The sequence below is a fragment of the Stomoxys calcitrans genome, chromosome 4 (genome assembly GCF_963082655.1).
Source record: "Stomoxys calcitrans chromosome 4, idStoCalc2.1, whole genome shotgun sequence".
In the NCBI taxonomy this organism is placed as follows: Eukaryota; Metazoa; Arthropoda; class Insecta; order Diptera; family Muscidae; genus Stomoxys; species Stomoxys calcitrans.
The window spans coordinates 103,656,448-103,675,883 of record NC_081555.1 but is presented as its reverse complement, the minus strand read 5'-3'; the positions used below and the strand labels follow the sequence as shown (position 1 = coordinate 103,675,883).

The 19,436-nt window shown below is 38.5% G+C and overlaps 1 protein-coding gene across 1 annotated transcript in view; it reads right to left on the bottom strand.

The window, feature by feature from the left end:
* LOC106083243 (gustatory receptor for bitter taste 66a) overlaps positions 1-19,436 on the bottom strand; it is a 219,330-nt gene that overhangs the window by 106,887 nt on the left and 93,007 nt on the right. Inside the window, exon 6 of the mRNA XM_059366330.1 lies at positions 4,993-5,037. The gene's annotated coding sequence lies outside the window, so the exon portion shown is untranslated. The remainder of the gene's footprint in view (positions 1-4,992; positions 5,038-19,436) is intronic.

Genomic DNA, 19,436 nt, shown 5'->3' with positions numbered 1-19,436 from the left:
GTCTTGACTTCTTGACCCGCTAGAGGGCGCAATTCTCATCCGATTTGAATGAAATTTTACATGAGGTGTTTTGTTAAGACTTCCAATAACTGTGCTAAGTATGTGTGCAATAGGGATCTGGGATCTTGACTTCTTGAGCCTCTAGAGGGCTCAATTCTCATCCGATTTGGCAGAAATTTTGTACAACGGCTTCTCTCATGACCTTCAACACAGAGGCGTCGCATTGCGGCACGCCGTTCGGACGCGACTATAAAAAGGAGGCTCCCTATCATTGAGCTTAAACTTGAATCGGACTGCACTCATTGATATGTGAGAAGTTTGCCCCTGTTCCTTAGTGGAATATTCGTGGGCAAAATTTGTATTTGCATAGGTCTGACAACTGCAGTATATACCCAGTGCATGACACACCGTTTAAACCCCCCACTTTTGCCAATGGTTCTCTTACAGGTCAATAGGGAGAGAATTGCGTTTCTTGCCCTTCCAAATTTCCCTTCAATGTCCTGTCCAGCAAAACACCCAGGTATTTTGCCCTCAAATACTTGACCCCAAAGGTTTCGTTTTTTTACACACAAATACCATTCATTTTAGGCCTATATTGTGCTTATCCGTGCATATATCCGTATGGGCGGTATTTTGAGTGGGACGGTCCCTCCAAGTAACTTACCCCAAATTTAAATACCAATTTTTTGTTTAGTTGCTATAAGTTTGTAAAAAATTTCGCTTTTATCGGTTCACCCAACTCCGAGATCTGCCGTTTTAAAAACGTATGGTGAGGGAAGGGTCCACAGAGTGTAATACACACTGCTTGGAACATCGGACATCGTATCAAGAATAGCACAGTGTTCGAGATGCCACATGACCTAAAGGAATGCTCCCTTAGCCCCACAGCAGTAGTCGCAGCAATTTGGCTCGCCACAATGGCCAGAAACATTAGGTGTAGCATTAAAGGGCATCAGATGGTGTCGCCCTCAGTGGGGCTGTGAGGCATCTTTTGGATCCGGTTGAGTATTAAACAGTAGTTGGACTTTTGAATCGCCATCCGACTGCGGAGTCGAGTTTTTGATGCCGGAGTCTAAATCGGAGTCGGAGAATTAATCCGAAATCGGTGAGCGGTTCGGAGTCGGTGAGCGCTTCGGAGTCGGTGAGCGGTTCGGAGTCGGGGCAAGCGTGCTCAACTCCGAACCAAACTCCGACTCCGACTTAGACTCCGGCCTCAAAAACTCGACTCCGCAGTCCTGGTAATATATAAGATTTATTCAAAACTTTGGGTTTTATAGAAAAGTTTGGACATTTTTTTTGAAAATTTTGTCAACATTTTTGTCGTAAAGAATATTTTGGTAAAATTTAATTTTTATAAAAATTTTGTCCCGACATATTAAAGGATTGGTTTTTTTAATTTAATTTTATTAATTCTTACCACAAATTCTGAGTGTATTATAATTCACACAAATGTTCAGTCATAAGTTTTTCACTCAACCTCACAAACGCAAAAGCAATTTTGAAATTTATCGCTGAGCCTCAGCGGAATTAGGTCAAATTTGTTACTTTTGCTATCTAAAATTAAAGTTAGAATGAAATGTATGAAACTCGCCTGAAGGCATTGGCATTGAATGCAGATTTGACAGAAGGCAAACAATCTTTACTTTTTGGGCAACCCAATAAAATAAAAATCATATAAATATACATATGCAATTTAAATTAACAAAAATATTTCTCAACACATTATTGTGGAAATGTCTGCAATGTCATAATAGTCTCGGTTCTAATCGACCTATCTTTTCTTAGACAACTTTTTGTCTGAACTTTCTATTTTTCCGTTGCCATCTGCTATACTACCGAGGCGCAAGTTTGTATTGGTATATTTTCGGATCTGTAGAACCAGTGGAATATCCTCGAATTGAGGCCTCATTTCGAGCATTCGGCCCGCCTACTTAGGGCCCAACATCTGTGAAAATCTCATTACGAGCCAGGGTGTGCCAATTACGTTTTAGTTTACTATGCAAGATTACTCGCAAGTATTTGATCTTGGCGAATATCGAAATAGTTTTGTTGAGAAAACTTGGCATCACGAACTGGCCCATCTTGGTGTTCTTTATAGGCAAGCACGTTTCAGAGTTCTTTGGGTTAACGTTGGGACCCCTAGCTTGAGCCCAAACGAATGCCGCCTTTAAGGCTGTTTCGGCCTTCTTAGCTGATTCGGACTCCTACCACCTAGAAGTATTATAAAAACCTGTGCATAACAGATGAAATCGAACCTCTTGTACCCAAAAACACGAAATTGGTATAAAACTCGGGGATCAAATAACCAGGGGGGACGCCCCATCCCAAAACCCACCCGAACGGACATGTTAACCAATTGGGACAATATGGATATATAATGAAAGTTATTTAAGAGTAGAGTGCGACCCTGGCATAAAAATGGCACACAAAATATCGGAGAGGGGGGGGGGGGGGGGGTCCCCCAACCTCAAAAACACCACCCAACAAAACATTTTTACCATTTGGGCAATATGAGTATCAAATGAAAGGTATTTAAAAGTAGAGTACACATCTGAGATAAAAATGTATTCCTTGGAGTCTGAAAAGCCCCCTAGAAGGCAATATTTACCGATTGGGACTCAAATGAAAAGTATTTCGGAGTTAAATACGGATATGGTATTAAAAATTGGGTTCAAGTACATGAATGAACATTCCACCGCCGCCCCAAGCCCATAACCGAACCAAAAGAACCGCCCAAAATCAAATTTGACCGTTGTACAAAATGTCAGCTAAATCGGATAATAATTGTGCCCTCTAGTGGCTCAAGAAGTCAAGACCCCAGATCAGTTTATATGGCTGATATATCAGGTTATGGACCGATTTGAACCATTCTTAATACAGTTGTTGGATGTCATAACATAACATCTCATGCAAAATTTCAGCCTAATCGGATAATAATTGCGTCCTCTAGTGGCTCAAGAAATCAAGACCCCAGATCGGTTTATATGGCAGCTATATCAGGTTATAGACCGATTTTAACCATTTGTAATACAGTTGTTGAAAGTCATAACAAAACACTTCATGCAAAATTTCAGTGGCTAGTGGCTCAAGAAATCAAGACCCCAGATCGGTTTATAATGGCAGGTATATCAGATTATGGACTGATTTCAACTATTCATAGCATAGTTGTTGAAAGTCATAATGAAACACCTCGTGCAAAATTTCAGCGAAATCGGATAAGAATTATGCCCTCTAGCGTCTCAAGAAGTCAAGATCCCAGATCGGTTTATATGGCAGCTATATCAAAACGTGGACTGATATAGCCCATTTACAATCCCAACCGACATACACTACTAAGAAGTATTGGTGCAATATTTCAAGCGGCTATCTTCACTCCTTCGAAAGTTAGAGTGCTTTGGACAGAGAGACGGACAGACGGACGGTGCTAATGAAGGCGCAGCCGAACGGGTCTGCTACAGCTAGTCACTTATAAAATGTTGGCACTATCTGCCTTAAAGACTTTTCCGGAAACATTGGCGAATCTGACTTTGAAAAGTAAAGCCCCTTGTCACACAACTTCATTTTGACTGGCAAAGTTTTTTGGTTCGATAGAAGTCTCATCCATATGTTGCAGATACTGACCATCTCTCTCACCCCCCATATGTCCTAATTATTTTTATGTTGAAGAAACAAATTTATATCATATTCCTTTTGACACTCTTAAGCAACAGCAAGATTATGAAGTCTTTGCATGTTTTCTTAGTTAACGATTTTTATTTCTTTACTTCCTTTAAAGAATTTAAAACAGCCTCTTCCCCTCTCCCATCCGTGGTTTGATAAATGTAACCTCTTGCAGCATTTCATCCGTCATGGTCACAATGAAATGGACTGTGGGCGCTGTGTAAAACACATGTCTCCAAAATTCCTTAAAACATAACATGCCGCTGCCCCCCCGTCCAAAACCAAAACAGAAGACCAGAATGAAGTCCATTGGCATTTGGGGCAAGGATAATAGCATTTAATGCCACTTTAATAAAAGGACAAACTTATGGTCCTTTGGCTTCCATCTCTATACCCCTAGTCCTCACCCCAGCTCACTTTTGCCACGCTATTCACATTTTAGTTTCATTAAGATGAATAATTTTGTTTTTTGGATTTTTTTTAAGAAAATTAGGTCCTTGGACAAGGCCAAGGCAGAGCAGATGTTTAATAAGTTCAAAGCGCATTTGGGGTTAAAAATACAACAGCAGCTCCAAACAACGACGACAACAGCAACAACAAACAAGGAAAAAGCACTGCTGTCATAAAATGATTGATAACTTAATTTCAACGGAAATCCTCTGAGAAAATGACAGTTTTTTTTTCCTTTTGACACCAACTACAGTCATAAGATGTTCTCCCCAAATGCCAAGGCTTGCTTTTGCTTAACCATCATCTTCGTCGTTTTCATGCAATTCATGGCGTCTGCTGGCGCTCTTTTTGGCAGATGTTAATCCCCATTTAATCATATCAAACAGACATTCCAACTGCCAACAATACCCACTTTATATTTGCCATTTCCCCAAATTACTTAAACAAATCATCTTTAACTGTCAACAGAATTATAAAAAGAGGAAGCCTCGCAGAGCAAGAAAGCCTTAATACTCATCGCTGGCAAGCAGTAAATAGGAGTTGAACAAGTGTTCTTATCCTTAACTCTCTCTCTATCTCTCTGTTCCACTTAAGGGGTCATGGTTGTTGAATTACAATGCGCAAAAGTTCTCTTTATGCTTCTCTCACAATATATTCTCCCACAAAAAGGTTTTCTCTTTCGAGCAACTGCTGTAATTAAGTCACATGTGTTTTTGATTTAATACTCTCTTTTCCTATTTATCTGTCAAATGGATTTTTGCCAGTTTCTTTTTAAGACATTTATGTTTTCTTTTCGTTTTATTCGCCAAAAGTTTTTCTAACCTTATTTAGGGAGAAACTACCACTCGCTCTTAGAAATATAAGAAAAAATTGTCGACTTACCGTTATGTGTTGAATTTTTCAAAATATGTGTCAAATAAAAATTTCCTGGAAAAAATTTAAAAAAAAATAAATTTTTATAAAAAAAATTTTAATTTCTCCATAAAAGTTAAATTAAAGAAGTTTTTAATCTGAGGAAAATATTACTTAAAACAAGTAAAAATGTTTTGAGTTCAGTTTAAAACAATTAAAAATGTGTTGAGTTGCTATGAGCTGAAACTAAATGGTCTTAATTGGTCCACCAGTACCAGGAGAACCTGCTACGAAAGCCATTTGCTAAGAAACAGTAGGAAAGTAATGGCTGCCATGATAAAGGATAGAGTGCACGCCACTTCTAATACTTCTGAGGAGAAGGAAACCAAACCAGATCTGCGCATAGGCCGAAGGGGACTTTCGATGACATTGTCTGGGCTGGACCTAGGTGTGTGAAAGTGAATCCCAAAAAGACTGACATCCGTTTGTTTAAAATGAAATCCAAGATTGGTAAAATCGAAGTGTCACGTATTGTCGATATCCGACAATATCACGAACTTGGGAGTGATTTTCGAAAGGATGGATAGAATGATGGTAAAACGTCGGACTATCAACGATTAAACGGATTATCAGTGCTAAATTAGGAAGATTGTTACCAGGTGAAATCCGCCAGTAGGGATATTATCACCTCTTTTGTGGCTTCGTTACGTACGCGAATGATGCCGTCTTCACGAACACGTACACCGGTTTAGGCAAGCTGTGGTCTACTGTTAAGTCACTCTTGAACCCCGGTAGACGGGACGACAGGACCTCAGTCACTTTTGGCGACGTAATTGTGACAGATTCGAAGAGGTGCGCCAGGTTGTTCAACCATCAATTTATTGTGCATCCCGAGAGTGACAGGGCTCGGAGGAGAGCCTTTCGTAGTATCCGTGGTCTCCGAGCCGAAGAACAGCCATCACAGTTTACCGTGGAAGAAGTTACGAATGGTACAGTGGCGCCAAGTCATCCAAGGCGTTGGCCCCCGACAGAATTTCTACACTGATGTTGAAGAATCTGGAACTACCTTGAGTCGAGTACCTTACAACTGTCCTCAACCTGCCATTGAACACTCCTACATTTCCCGATACCTGCAAATGGACAGAGTGATCAAACTACTGAAGCCTGAGAAGGACCTGAGTAAGAGGGAGTCGTACAGTCCGATATCCCTTCTATCACCAGTAGCCAAGACGCTTGAGGGACTACTCCTCCCGAGCCTAGTTGGAGAATTTTCATTCGCCGAGCATCAGCATGGATATCGAAGATTGCATAGCGCAAAAACTGCTTTGCATGCCAACACCGCACACATTTGCCTTGGATTCAATCATGTCGGGCCATATAAAAAGACGGAACTCCTGGCATTGGACCTATTGAAGGCATTCGAGACGGTCAGCCATGCCAAACTATTTAAGGACATCGCCAATGCGTCCCTCCAGCCAGGTTTGAAACGTTGGGTCGCGAAATATCTGTGTGGTCGACAGTCATTTGGGAAATTTAGGGATAAGAAATCGAAACACCGTAGAGTGAAACAGAGAGTTCCCCAAGGCGGGGTGATACCTCCGGGACTGTTTAACCTCTACCTATACTCGCAAGGGGACTGAATGTGCTCTGCACCTGTCTCAACTCGTTAGGAAGGACTTGGGGACTTACGCTGGATGTTTACGGGGCGGATATTAGCCGATGGATGTCTGGTGTGCCATCGGGCTTAGGACAACTATGTCCACTGGCAGGACGATCGAGACGGAATAGCGTATTGCGGTGGTGCTAATCTTAAGAGCAAGGAATAGTGCTCAGTAGAAGGTGCTGAATGTTATTCTCGATTTAAGGCCTATTTACCTGTGCGTTGGGTGGCAACGAAGAAGCCCTAAGACTAAGCGAATCAGGTACCTGGCACTGCTCAAACTTGGGACATTTGTAGGTTCTGCAGATTCCGATATCTTATATCTTTATATCCTATATATTTATAATATATAACAAGTAAAAGCGTGCTAAGTTCAGCCAGGCCGTATCTTACATACCCGCCACTATGGATCGCATATGTAGAGGTCTTTGAATCACTTTTAATACCCACCACTATTGGATGGGGGTATACTAATCTAGTCATTCCGTTTGTAACACCTCGAAATATTCGTCTTAGACCATATAAAGGATATATATTCTTCATCGTCTAGACATTCAGAGTCGATCTAGCCATGTCCGTCTGTCGAAATTATGATAGAGGTTGAACGTGTAAAGCTCGCCGCTTCAAATTTTGCACAGATTCTTAAAATCGATGTAGGTCGTTGGGGATTGCAAATGGGCCATATCGGTTAAGATTTAGATGTAGCTCCCATATAAAGCGATCTCCTGATTTGACTTCTTTAGCCCCTGGAAGCCGCAATTTTCGTCCGATTTGGCTGAAATTTTCACAGATGGTGCTCGGATGGATCTCGGAGATGGGTGGGACGATTCAAGCGAAATTTTATTTGCACACTTATTGTAGCCCAAAATCAAAAAACTTGCATCTAAATCTTGGGTGGGGTGGCTTAAGGGTCGGCTCCACCCCCAAAGCCCGCCAAATGTATACATAGTTCGATTATGATGATATGGGATTCAAATCTGTTGGAACTACTGTGCATACAAAGTGTTGTATGATCGAGCAATGTTTAGTTGGCTGTCATCTGTTTTACAATCTATGCTTTGTTCTTTACTAGGCTTTACTTATTAGTGTATCTTTTATGTTATGTCACTTGTTGTTGTATAGTTGTTTTTCTGTTTCTTTAAATAAAAATCACGCCACTTGTTCGTCATACTTGTTTAAACGAAGTCACACGTGTTTGACTCCAATTCAATTTACAACAAAGGTTATGGGCCCAGCACGCTTCCACTGCGTAAGGGACCCATTGCGTAATCTGTTGAAAAGAGGTTATAACTTTCGAATAATAGTTGGTCTATGTTCAAAGTTAAATAAATTGTAAAAACAAAGTATAAAATTAATAACGATTGATTTGAAAATAAATTTTGAAAATATGAGTTCAAATTTTCAAATCGATAAATTGCATCCTGAAAATTATGCATCATGGTCTGTCCAGATGCGGAGTCTTCTGATTACTCAGGACTACTGGGATGTAGTGGAATCGTTCCCGAGTGTTTCTGCAACGGCCGAAGAAAAAGAGGTTTGGATTGGCAAAGATAAAAAGGCACTAGCTACAATTATGCTGTCGGTACGTCCATGTGAGTTGATACACATCAAAAGCTGCAAAACGGCGAGAGAAGCTTGGTTGAAATTGGAGAAGGTTTATAAAGGCAAAGATCCAGCCAGGAAAGTACATTTATTCAAACAATTCGTGCGATTTAAATTTCAATATGGTGAGAAGTATGCCCCACAAATAAATAATTTTTGTTCATTGGCAGACGATTTGAAGGACGTCGATGTAAAAATTCCTGAGGAATTGTTAAGTATTTTTCTTTTATGCAGTCTACCACCGGAGATGGAAAATTTTGTAGTGGCAATCGAGAGCCGGGATATATTGCCCACTTTAGATATTCTTAAAAGTAAAATTTTGGAGGAGGAACAAAGAAGGTCCGAGAAAAATGATGCTGCAAACGAGCAGGTATTTGGAATGCGCCATAGGCAAAATAAATTTAACAAAGAGAGTCCCAATAAAAAATTCGAGCAAGATAAGTATAAAAATGTCAAATGCTATAACTGCGGAAAGAGAGGTCATATTAAGGCGGATTGCAAGTTCCAGTCCAATAAAGAGCATACGGCAATGTGTGTCATAAATGCAACAATATCTCAATTAAGCTCATCGATTTGGATACTGGATAGTGGTGCCTCATCCCACGTTTGTCGAGACAAACGATTATTTGTAGGTATGAAGGAATACAACCACGAGGTAATGCTTGCATCTGGTCAATATTTTAAAATTGAAGCCATTGGGGAAGTAAATATAAAGTTTTGGAACAAATCGTATAAGCTTCAAAATGTTTTGTATGTTCCCCAATTGAAATCTAACTTTCTTTCAGTTAGCAAAATGACTGAGCATGGATTTACTGTTAAATTTTCTAAAGAAAGGGCCGAAATTTTTGATCGATTCGGAAAATTTCAATTCAATGCGAATTTAATGGATGGCATTTACCAAATAAACGCTAATACTAACTACGCTATGTTGACGACCGAAAATGAAAAGGAACTTCTGTGGCACAAACGATTTGGACACTTGAATTTTAACGATTTAAAGAAATTGGAAGCAAATAAAATGGTTCGAGGCTTAGAAGGTAATTTTGATAATTGCAACTCTTGTGTTACATGCTCATTGTGCAAGATGTCCGTCCGTCCATTTAAACCCATTGGAACCACTGTGACAAGTAAGCCACTAGAATTGGTCCATACAGATGTTTGCGGTCCAATGCGGATTGAGTCTCAAGGAGGTGCCAAATATTTTATAACATTTATCGATGACTACAGCAGATATATTTCCATTTACTTTCTAAAAGCAAAATCTGATGCTCTTACTGCCTTTAAGTCTTATTTGTTTGAAATGGAAAGACAAACTGGCTATGATTTAAAACGGTTAAGAAGCGATAATGGAACCGAATATTTAAATAATGAATTTAAAAATTTCTTAGCGCAAAGAGGAATAGTTCATGAAACAACCGTAGCATACACTCCCCAACAAAACGGAGTGTCCGAGCGAGCAAACCGAACTATAATGGAGATGACTCGTTGTTTGTTGGAAGAATCCAAAATGCCCAAATATTTGTGGGCAGAGGCGGTAAACACCAGTGTTTTTATTAAAAATCGTTCACCAACAAAAGTATTAGGAAATGTAACCCCATTGGAACGATGGACTGGTATAAAACCATCTGTTTCATATTTTAAAACTTTTGGATGTAAAGCTGTGGTACTTGACAAAAAGCTAGGCCGATCGAAATTAGATGCAAAAGGAGACGTTTTTGTTTTCGTTGGATACGAGCCCCACACTAAAGGATACAGGTTGTATAATATTAAAACTAGAAAATTAATTGTATCTCGAGATGTAAAATTTTTTGAAAATCAGTTTGATACAAGCTTATGCCAAACTGAAGATTATGGAAATATTTTCGAATTTTGCAGTGGGAGAGTTCAGGATGAAAATATTCGAAAATCAAATAATGTATCTGCTCCATTAGAAAACATTCCCGAAGAACCGGTTACAACCAATCAATCAATTGTATCTAGTGATGATGAGCCTATGACACAAATTAATCAGCCACACAACAACAGCAACGGCAATGATCAACATCTGGATGACAACAACGAAAACGAATCTCTTTATGAAGAGCTGACGAATGAACATGGTAAGAGAAAACGAGACAGACCGTCCATCGTCAGAACAGGCACTGTAGGCAGGCCACGTAAAAAGTATAGCACTGGTACTGGCATTGAAGAGATCAATGTTATAAAAGAGTTTAATGCTGACCCAACAACAATTGATGAAGCTGTACGCAGCAGTGAGTGGGAGAATTGGAAATCTGCAATGACGGCCGAATACGACACCCTATTAAGCAATGAAACTTGGCAGTTAGTACAAAAACCAAAAGATGCAAACGTTATTGGGTGCAAATGGGTTTTTACTAGGAAACGTCTTGCAGATGGTACCATTGAAAAGTACAAAGCTCGTTTGGTTGCCCAAGGATGTTTTCAGCGGTATAATTTGGATTATTCAGAGACATATGCCCCAGTGATAAGGCAGCCTACAATTCGACTTATTTTAGCCTTAGCTGTCAGATACAAATTGTTGGTGAAACACATTGATGTGGTTTCAGCCTATCTGAATGGTGAACTCGAAAATGATGTCTACATGAAACAGCCTGAAATGTTTGTCGTAAAAGGTGAAGAAGACAAGGTATGTAAACTTAAGAAGTCACTGTATGGTCTTAAGCAGGCTGGACGGCAGTGGAATCATAAAATTAATGAAATATTGCTCAATATGAATTTCATACAATGTAAGACTGATAGCTGTGTTTTCATCAAAAGGAAAAATAATGAAATTAATATAATCGCCCTGTATGTAGATGACCTTTTATTAGCCTGTACTTCCACCAAATCAATGGATGAAATTCTCAAGAATTTATGTGAATTTATAAATATTATAGATCGAGGTCCAGTCGACTATTACCTTGGAATGGAGATTGTGAGACATGACCCGAGAGGCAAAATAGAAATACACCAGAACGCTTTTATAAATGAATTGCTAATGGAATGGAATATGGAAAATTGTAAGCCCGCTAGTACACCAATTGCCTCAGGTACTGTTCTAACAAAATGCAATGTGGAGAACTGCAGTGAAATGGAGGATGTAAAAACGTACCAGTCACTCATTGGAAGTTTGATGTACTTAGCAACGATTTCACGACCTGATATTGCTCATGCAATTTCACAGCTAAGCCAATTTAATTCGCACCCACATCGTGAGCACATGAGTGCAGCTAAGCATGTATTGCGGTATTTAAAATCACATAGATTTTCTCTCACGTTTGATGATGACAGTGGCCTATCCTGCTATTCCGATGCGGATTGGGGATCAAATGTTATTGATCGTAAATCTTATAGCGGTTATGTTCTATTTTTCGCAGGTGGACCAATTGCTTGGGAGTCCAAGAAACAAGATATTGTCGCTTTAAGCTCTATGGAGGCCGAGTATATCGCTATGTGCCAAGCAGTCAAAGAAATTTCGTTTCATCGCAGCCTACTGTTTGAGTTGGACATTGAAAATGTACATAAGCAGCCAACAACTTTGTTTTGTGACAACCAAGGTGCCCAATATTTAACGAAGAGCCATATGACTTTGAAGCGGAGTAAACATATCGATATAAGGTTTCATTATATCAAAGATAAATACAATTCGAACTAAATATCTTTATCATATGTACCAACAGATAAAAATATTGCTGATATTTTTACAAAATCTTTGTCGAAACAAACTCATGAGAAAATGTGTATATTGTTAAAATTAAAATTTGTTTAAAAATTTGTTTTGTTTTCAAACTTTCTATATATGCAAATATATAATTGTAAATTTAAGATGAACGTATTTTAAGAATATAATGGATTATTTTCGACAGCGGATAAACATTGAGGAGGTGTTTGTTGGAACTACTGTGCATACAAAATGTTGTATGATCGAGCAATGTTTAGTTGGCTGTCATCTGTTTTACAATCTATGCTTTGTTCTTTACTAGGCTTTACTTATTAGTGTATCTTTTATGTTATGTCACTTGTTGTTGTATAGTTGTTTTTCTGTTTCTTTAAATAAAAATCACGCCACTTGTTCGTCATACTTGTTTAAACGAAGTCACACGTGTTTGACTCCAATTCAATTTACAACAAAATCAAAAGAGAGTACGAAACGAATTTAATATCCAATGTTTGGTCAAATTATTTGGATGGGCGCCCCTCCCCGAAAACCCACCCAAGCCGGACATATATATCAACCACGGCAATATGGGTTCAAATAAAAGGTATTTGAGAGTACAGTAAGAATCTAAAATGCAAATGTGGGACTAAGTGTTTGGGGCCCTTCCACCAAAACACCCCCCAAAGAAGAGAAGTTTACCGACCATAGCAATATGGGGTTCAAATGAAAGGTCTTTGGGTGTAGAGCACGAATCTGATATCAACATTCGGATAAAAGCGTCGATGGCGCCACCCCATAACACCCGCAAATAGGATGTATTTTTTGCCCATTGCAATATGAGGCTCAAATAAAAGGTATTTTAGAGTAGAACACGAATCTGATATATATTTTCAGAGCCAAGTCACTCAGAGGCCGCCCCATCCCCCAAAACTGATATGTTTGCCAACTATGGAAACATGGGGCTCAAATGAAAGATATTTGGAAGTAGAGCACGAGTCTGATATCAAGGTTCGGGACCAACTGTCTACTCAACAACTTTTGCTCACCATGACAATTTGGGGCTCAAAGATAGTGGAGCACGATGTTGATAGTTTTTATGATCAAACCCCCAAACCGGACATATTTGCTGACTTTTGTAATAAGTGTCTACTATTTTTGTTGACGGATTGGACATCGTTTTCCCGAGAGGGGATCTTTGGACTTAAGATATCCCGGCCTTTCCGGGTATACAAGGTTGGGTCTGAATTGGGGTAAAATACTCATCTTATTCTTTGAATAAGGAAATCAGCTGGGCTTTTGAACGAAAACGGACGAGGTGGACATCCAAATGGTCTCCTCAGGCCCGTAACATATTGAAATATTGGTCTAAGAGCCCATATTATTCTTGATTGCCAAGACATTTTAAGTCAATCTTGCTATGTCGCTTTGTCTTTGAAAAGCACGCTAACATTGAAAGAGTAAAGCTGGGCGCTTGAAATTTTGCACAAATACTTTCTATCAGTGTAGGTCTGTTGGGATTGTAAATGGGTCAAATCGTATTTCATATTTATATATATACCTTCCATATACACCGATCTCCCGATTATATTTCTTGAGCACCTATAGGACGCAATTCTTATCCTATTTAGCAGAAGCGAATTATTTTTTTTGCGTGTAGGTAATCTAAATTCGATTTTTTCTATGAACATCAAATTTTGTCGAGTTTTTTGATAAAAGCCTGACATTTTTAAAATGAGCACCAAAATATGCAAAAGCATAATATTTTAGACTTAATCAAAACAATTTTCAAATTAAAGTTTTTTATTTAAATTTCCAAACTTTTACGATTGATGCAAAATATTGCCAACATAAATACCAAACTAAATTCAAAGCAAGTTGAAACCACTGACAACTTTCATCAATCATTGCTTATCGATTATAGCTGTAACCAAAAATTGTCACAAATTTCTTTTGTTTAATTTAATGTGTACTTTATTTTAGGAATGAAACTTTTTAGAACTATTAGCCCAATCTATGATGGTATTTTTATTACAACAAAGTTTTGCTATGATAAAAATATTTTCAACACTACCATAATTTGTGTGCCATCAAAGGACAACATTCTTTAGGCTGCTGCTCCTTCCTGCTAACGATTTAAAGTTGATGCTTGTCTTTAGCGTTAACCTAGAAAAAGTCAAATAGAACCCTTTTTTTGCCTATCACATTTAAACACCAAAGCAAAATCGATGCTAACATAAAGGAAAAACTTGTCAATAATTCCCATCATCCACAGAGGAATTTTGTTATCATCGTTTGGACAAAACAACAACAATAACAACAACAGCAGGGGCAGTGGCAGTAGCAACAACAACAAGAGAATAAACAACAAACGCAATCCTCTTATCAGTAATAATTTGTGCAGTAATGCCATTATTTTATAACAACACTATCGTCACTGCTGCCACTGCTGCTGCTGCTCCTAGTCTTGCGAACATGCTTCTATGCCATAAACATCATCATTACTAATGCGATGATGATGATGATGCCGATGGAATTCTGGACCAATAACCCAATCAGGCATAGTCATTCAAGGCCCACTTAGTGTTAGAAACGGTGTTGCCACAAAACCAAATTTAAACAACATAAAATAAAGGAATTTTTACAAAATTTTGCATAAAAATAGTAAATAGTGAAAATCATGTTTTTAAATTTTCCCAAATATTTAGAAATCAGTACAAATTTTTCCCCAGAATTATAGTTTTTCTTCTTTTTTTTTTGTTATGGCAACACTGTTCATATTTTTACATCGCTTTGCAACTATCAACGAAAGATATCACAAACCCTCGCACACAGATAACATCACCAGCATTTGTAACAGCAATGACAGTGGTGTGGCATCACTATTTGAACTCCTGGGTAAACATTTACAATAATCCTGTCATCCTCCTACAACAATTTAAAGTGATTGTTAGCCCACCAGTTTGTCTGTCTGTCTGTCATTCCAACTATAAGACCGTCGCGTCGGTTGGTATATGTGTCGTTGTAGCCAATAACCATTAACCTCGCCAACGTCACAGCCACCAACATCATTATTGCATTGATGTTCCTGTCGTTGGCGCGGTCACGAAAACGAGAACCAGAAGGACGACGACTGAGATGATGGTCATGATGATGATGATGTTGATGGTATCGATGTCAGCCACAAACCTTTAATGGTCACAGCAGACGGCAGTGTTTGTTTGTTTGAACATCGCTGGCCTACCACCAAGTATGGGTCACAGAGTTCGATTCTTTGCCATTGTGTACCCAGTGGTTTAGGTTTGCTTTTTTTCCCCCTCCGTTCAAACTTTGCACCACTGATGAAGTCAATATGCAAAGGGGAGAGGAGGGGGTAAATAAAAGTGTGACAAACTGTAGGCTGTTTTGATCGCTTTTTTTTAGCGCATGAATTTGCCCTTTTATCCATGAAGGGAGTTTGTTTTTTTATTGAAATTCAGTGAAATTATTATTTAGGGGCTCTAACACTGCCAAAATCGTATTTAAAGTCTGATGCTCTTTTTGTTTTGGTTAAAGGATAACAGGGACTTTAAGTCAGGTATGGTGTTTTAAGGGTGCTCTTGTTTTGGGATTTTCTTCAAATATGTCTAGAAGTTGAAAAAAAGAGATTATTTTTATAATTCATGCCTACTGTCAAGAAAAAAATTTAAAGAGTTTTCTATGGAACAACAAGATAATCCGCTGAGTTCAAGTTGAAAGTTAAACTGGAAATCACTTTGGAGACCTTAAGAAAACAATTCCAAATATCTGATGATGAAAATCAGAAAAAAAATATGAACTGATAATAACGTGCTAAGCTCGGCTGGGCCGAATCTTGGGAATCCACCACCATGGATTCTGCAAAAAAATTGAACACAAATTGAACTAAGCTGAAGGGAACGATTTTACTTTACATACCAAATTTCTGCCAAACCATGCAAAAATTTAAGCTTCTAGGAGCACTAAAAGTCTAACCAGGAGATGGGTTTATTTAGAAGTTTTATCTCACTGATTTCGACAATACATACCATGGATGATGGAAGTAATAAGAAAACACAACTTTCGTTCTTGCGCTACTTGCAAAGTTTCAGCCAAATCAGCCAAAAATTACGGCGTCTAAGGGAACAAGAAGTCAAATCGGAGGACCGTTTATATGCGATCTATATCAAGTTGTACACCGATTCGGACAATGCTTGTTACGATTACTGTAAGTCTTAAAAGAACAGAAGTGCATGCAAAATTTCAGACAAATTGTACACTATCAAATCGGAGGACCGTTTATATGCGATCTATATCAAGTTGTACACCGATTCGGACAATGCTTGTCACGATTACTGTAAGTCTTAAAAGAACAGAAGTGCATGCAAAATTTCAGACAAATTGTACACTAACAAAAAAAAGTTGGACCAACATTTATTTCATAATGAAAACGAGCCAAATAACCCAAACTTTAAAATAAAGATGGTATCTTTAAATTTAATTTGAACAAGTAAAAGTGTGCTAAGTTCGGCCGGGCCGAATCTTATATACCCTCCACCATAGATCGCATTTGTCGAGTTCTTTCTCCGGCATCTCATCTTAGGCAAAAAAAAAGGATATAAGAAAAGATTTGCTCTGCTATTAGAGCGATATTAAGATATGGTCCGGTTTGGACCACAATTAAATTATATGAGGACCACAATTAAATTATGGAGACCTGTGTAAAATGTCAGCCAATTCGAATAAGAATTGTGCCCCTTGTGGGCAATAAAATAGAGAGGTCGATTTATTGGGTTGCCTAAAAAGTAATTGCGGATTTTTCATATAGTCGGCGTTGACAAATTTTTTCACAGCTTGTGACTCTGTAATTGCATTCTTTCTTCTGTCAGTTATCAGCTGTTACTTTTAGCTTCCTTTAGAAAAAAAGTTTAAAAAATGTATATTTGATTAAAGTTCATTCTAAGTTTTATTAAAAATGCATTTACTTTCTTTTAAAAAATCCGCAATTACTTTTTGGGCAACCCAATATATGGGAGCAGTATCGGGCTATAGACCGATTCAGACCATAATAAACACGAATGTTAATTGTCAAGAGAGGATCCGTCGTACAAAATTTCAGACAAATCGGATAATAATTGCGACCTCTAGAGGCTCAAGAAGTCAAGATCCCAAATCGGTTTATATGGCAGCTATATCAGGTTATTACCCCAATTTAAATCTTATTTGACACAGTTGTTGAAAGTAAAAATAAAATACGTCATGCAACATTTCAGCCAAATTGGATAGGAATTGCGCCCTCTAGAAGCTCAAGAAGTCAAGTCCCCAGATCTGTTTATATGACAGCTAAATCAGGTTATGAACCGATTTGAACCATACTTGGCACAGTTATTGGATATCATAACAAAATACTTCGTGCAAAAATTCATTCAAATCGTATAAGAATTGCGCACTCTAGAGACTCAAGAAGTCAAGACCCAAGATCAGTTTATATGGCAGCTATATCAGGTTATGAACCGATTTGAACCATACTTGACACAGTTGTTGCATATCATAACGAAACACGTTGTGCAAAATTTCATTTCAATCGGATAACAATTGCGCACTCTAGAGGCTCAAGAAGTCAAGACCCCAGATCGGTTTATATGGCAGCTATATCAAAACATGGACCGATATGGTCACATACCAACAGACCTACACTAATAAGAAGTATTTGTGCAAAATTTCAAGCGGCTAGCTTTACTCCTTCGGAAGTTAGCGTGCTTTCGACAGACAGTTAGACGGACATACAGACGGACGGATATGGCTAGATGGACATAAAATGTCGCGACGAATATATATACTTTGTGGGGTCTCAGACGAATATTTCGAGTAGTTACAAACAGAATGACGAAATTAGTCCTATGGTGGAGGGTATAAAAACCGAGACGACCATCCCTTTCATATTTTGATGGCTGATTTAATTTAGCAAAATCCGGGCTCATATTGGCCTGCCATTAACTCAAATGTGGACATAAATCTCCTCGCGGTGTCAACTGTTAGTGAGCCAAAATGTGCCACGAGTTCACCCGCAGAACGATAACTAATAAAAACGTGCTAAGGTCGATCAGGGCGAGTCTTGGATACTCACCACCATGTATTCCGCTAAAAATTTACCCTTATTAAGTCAATATATATTTCAATTATTTTGTAATCAGTAAAAGCGGGCACTGATTGAGGCTTATAGGGCTTAAAGAAGTCAAATCGTATGCAAGCTTTTAGACCTATTCAAATTATCCCTCTCACAGTAATAGGAGGTTATAACGGATGTCTGTGATCCAAATTTCAGCCAAATCGTATGAAAATTGAGGCATTTAGGGTCTCAAGAATTGAAAACAGGGGATCGGTTTATATGGGGGCTATATCAGTTTATAGACCGATTCGGATCATACTTCACACAGATGTTGAAGGCCATAAGAGAAGTCCTGACCTATCGGTTGAAAATTGATGGTTCTAGGGACTCCAAAAGTAAAAACCGGGGATTGGTTTATATGGGAGCTATATCAGTTTATAGACCGATTCGAATTATACTTCACACAGATGTTGAGAGACATAACAGAACTCCAGGCGACAAATTTCAGCCACATCGGATGAAAATTGTGGATACTAAGGACTCAAAAAATCAAATCCGGTTTATGCGTGGGCTATACCAGTTTATAGATCGATTCAATTCATCCTTCACACTGATGTTGAAAATCATAACGGAAGTCCTCGTGCCAAATGTCAGCCTATCGGATGAACATTTTGGCTTCTAGAGACTAAAGAACTCATAACCGGGGATAGGTTTATATGGGGGTTATATACAAATCTGAACCGATATAGCCCATTTGCAATTCTCAACGACTTACTTCAAGAAGAAGTGATGGACAGACGGACGAATCAATATGTCGATACGATCAAGAATATATTTATTTAATGGGGTCACCGATCAATATTTCGAGATGTTACAAACGGAATGACTAGATTAGTATACCTTCCATGCTATGCTAGTGGGTGTAGAAAGATGTGCTGGGGCGTCGGCCTAGTAGTCCATCATCCGGATAGCTAGAAGAAATCACTTTGAAACGGCCGGCGCGAATCTTATAAACCCTCCACCATGGATCGTATTTGTCAAGGTACAAGTCATTATGCAAATTTCGGTATATATGGGAGCTATAACGGAATACAGACAGATTCAGACTAAATTTGGCACGTATGTTGAAGGTCATAGAAGCTGGCACTGTGAGCTATATTAGTCTTTTCGACATTTGTGCCTTATATGGTTCATAACGGTCTACATTTGGACGTAGCTGCCAATATATACCAAACTCACGATTTAAGTTCTTGGGCCCATTAAAAGCGCATTTATTAGACGATTTCGCTGAAATTTGGTACAATGTGTTGTATTAGATCCTAACATATTCTTCCCAAATATGGTGGAGATCTGGCTATATTTAGATATAGCTGCCATGTAGATAAATATTCTGTTTTATTGTCTTGAACATTGTATTCGACACCTAGACACGTTCGTGCTGATGTATTATG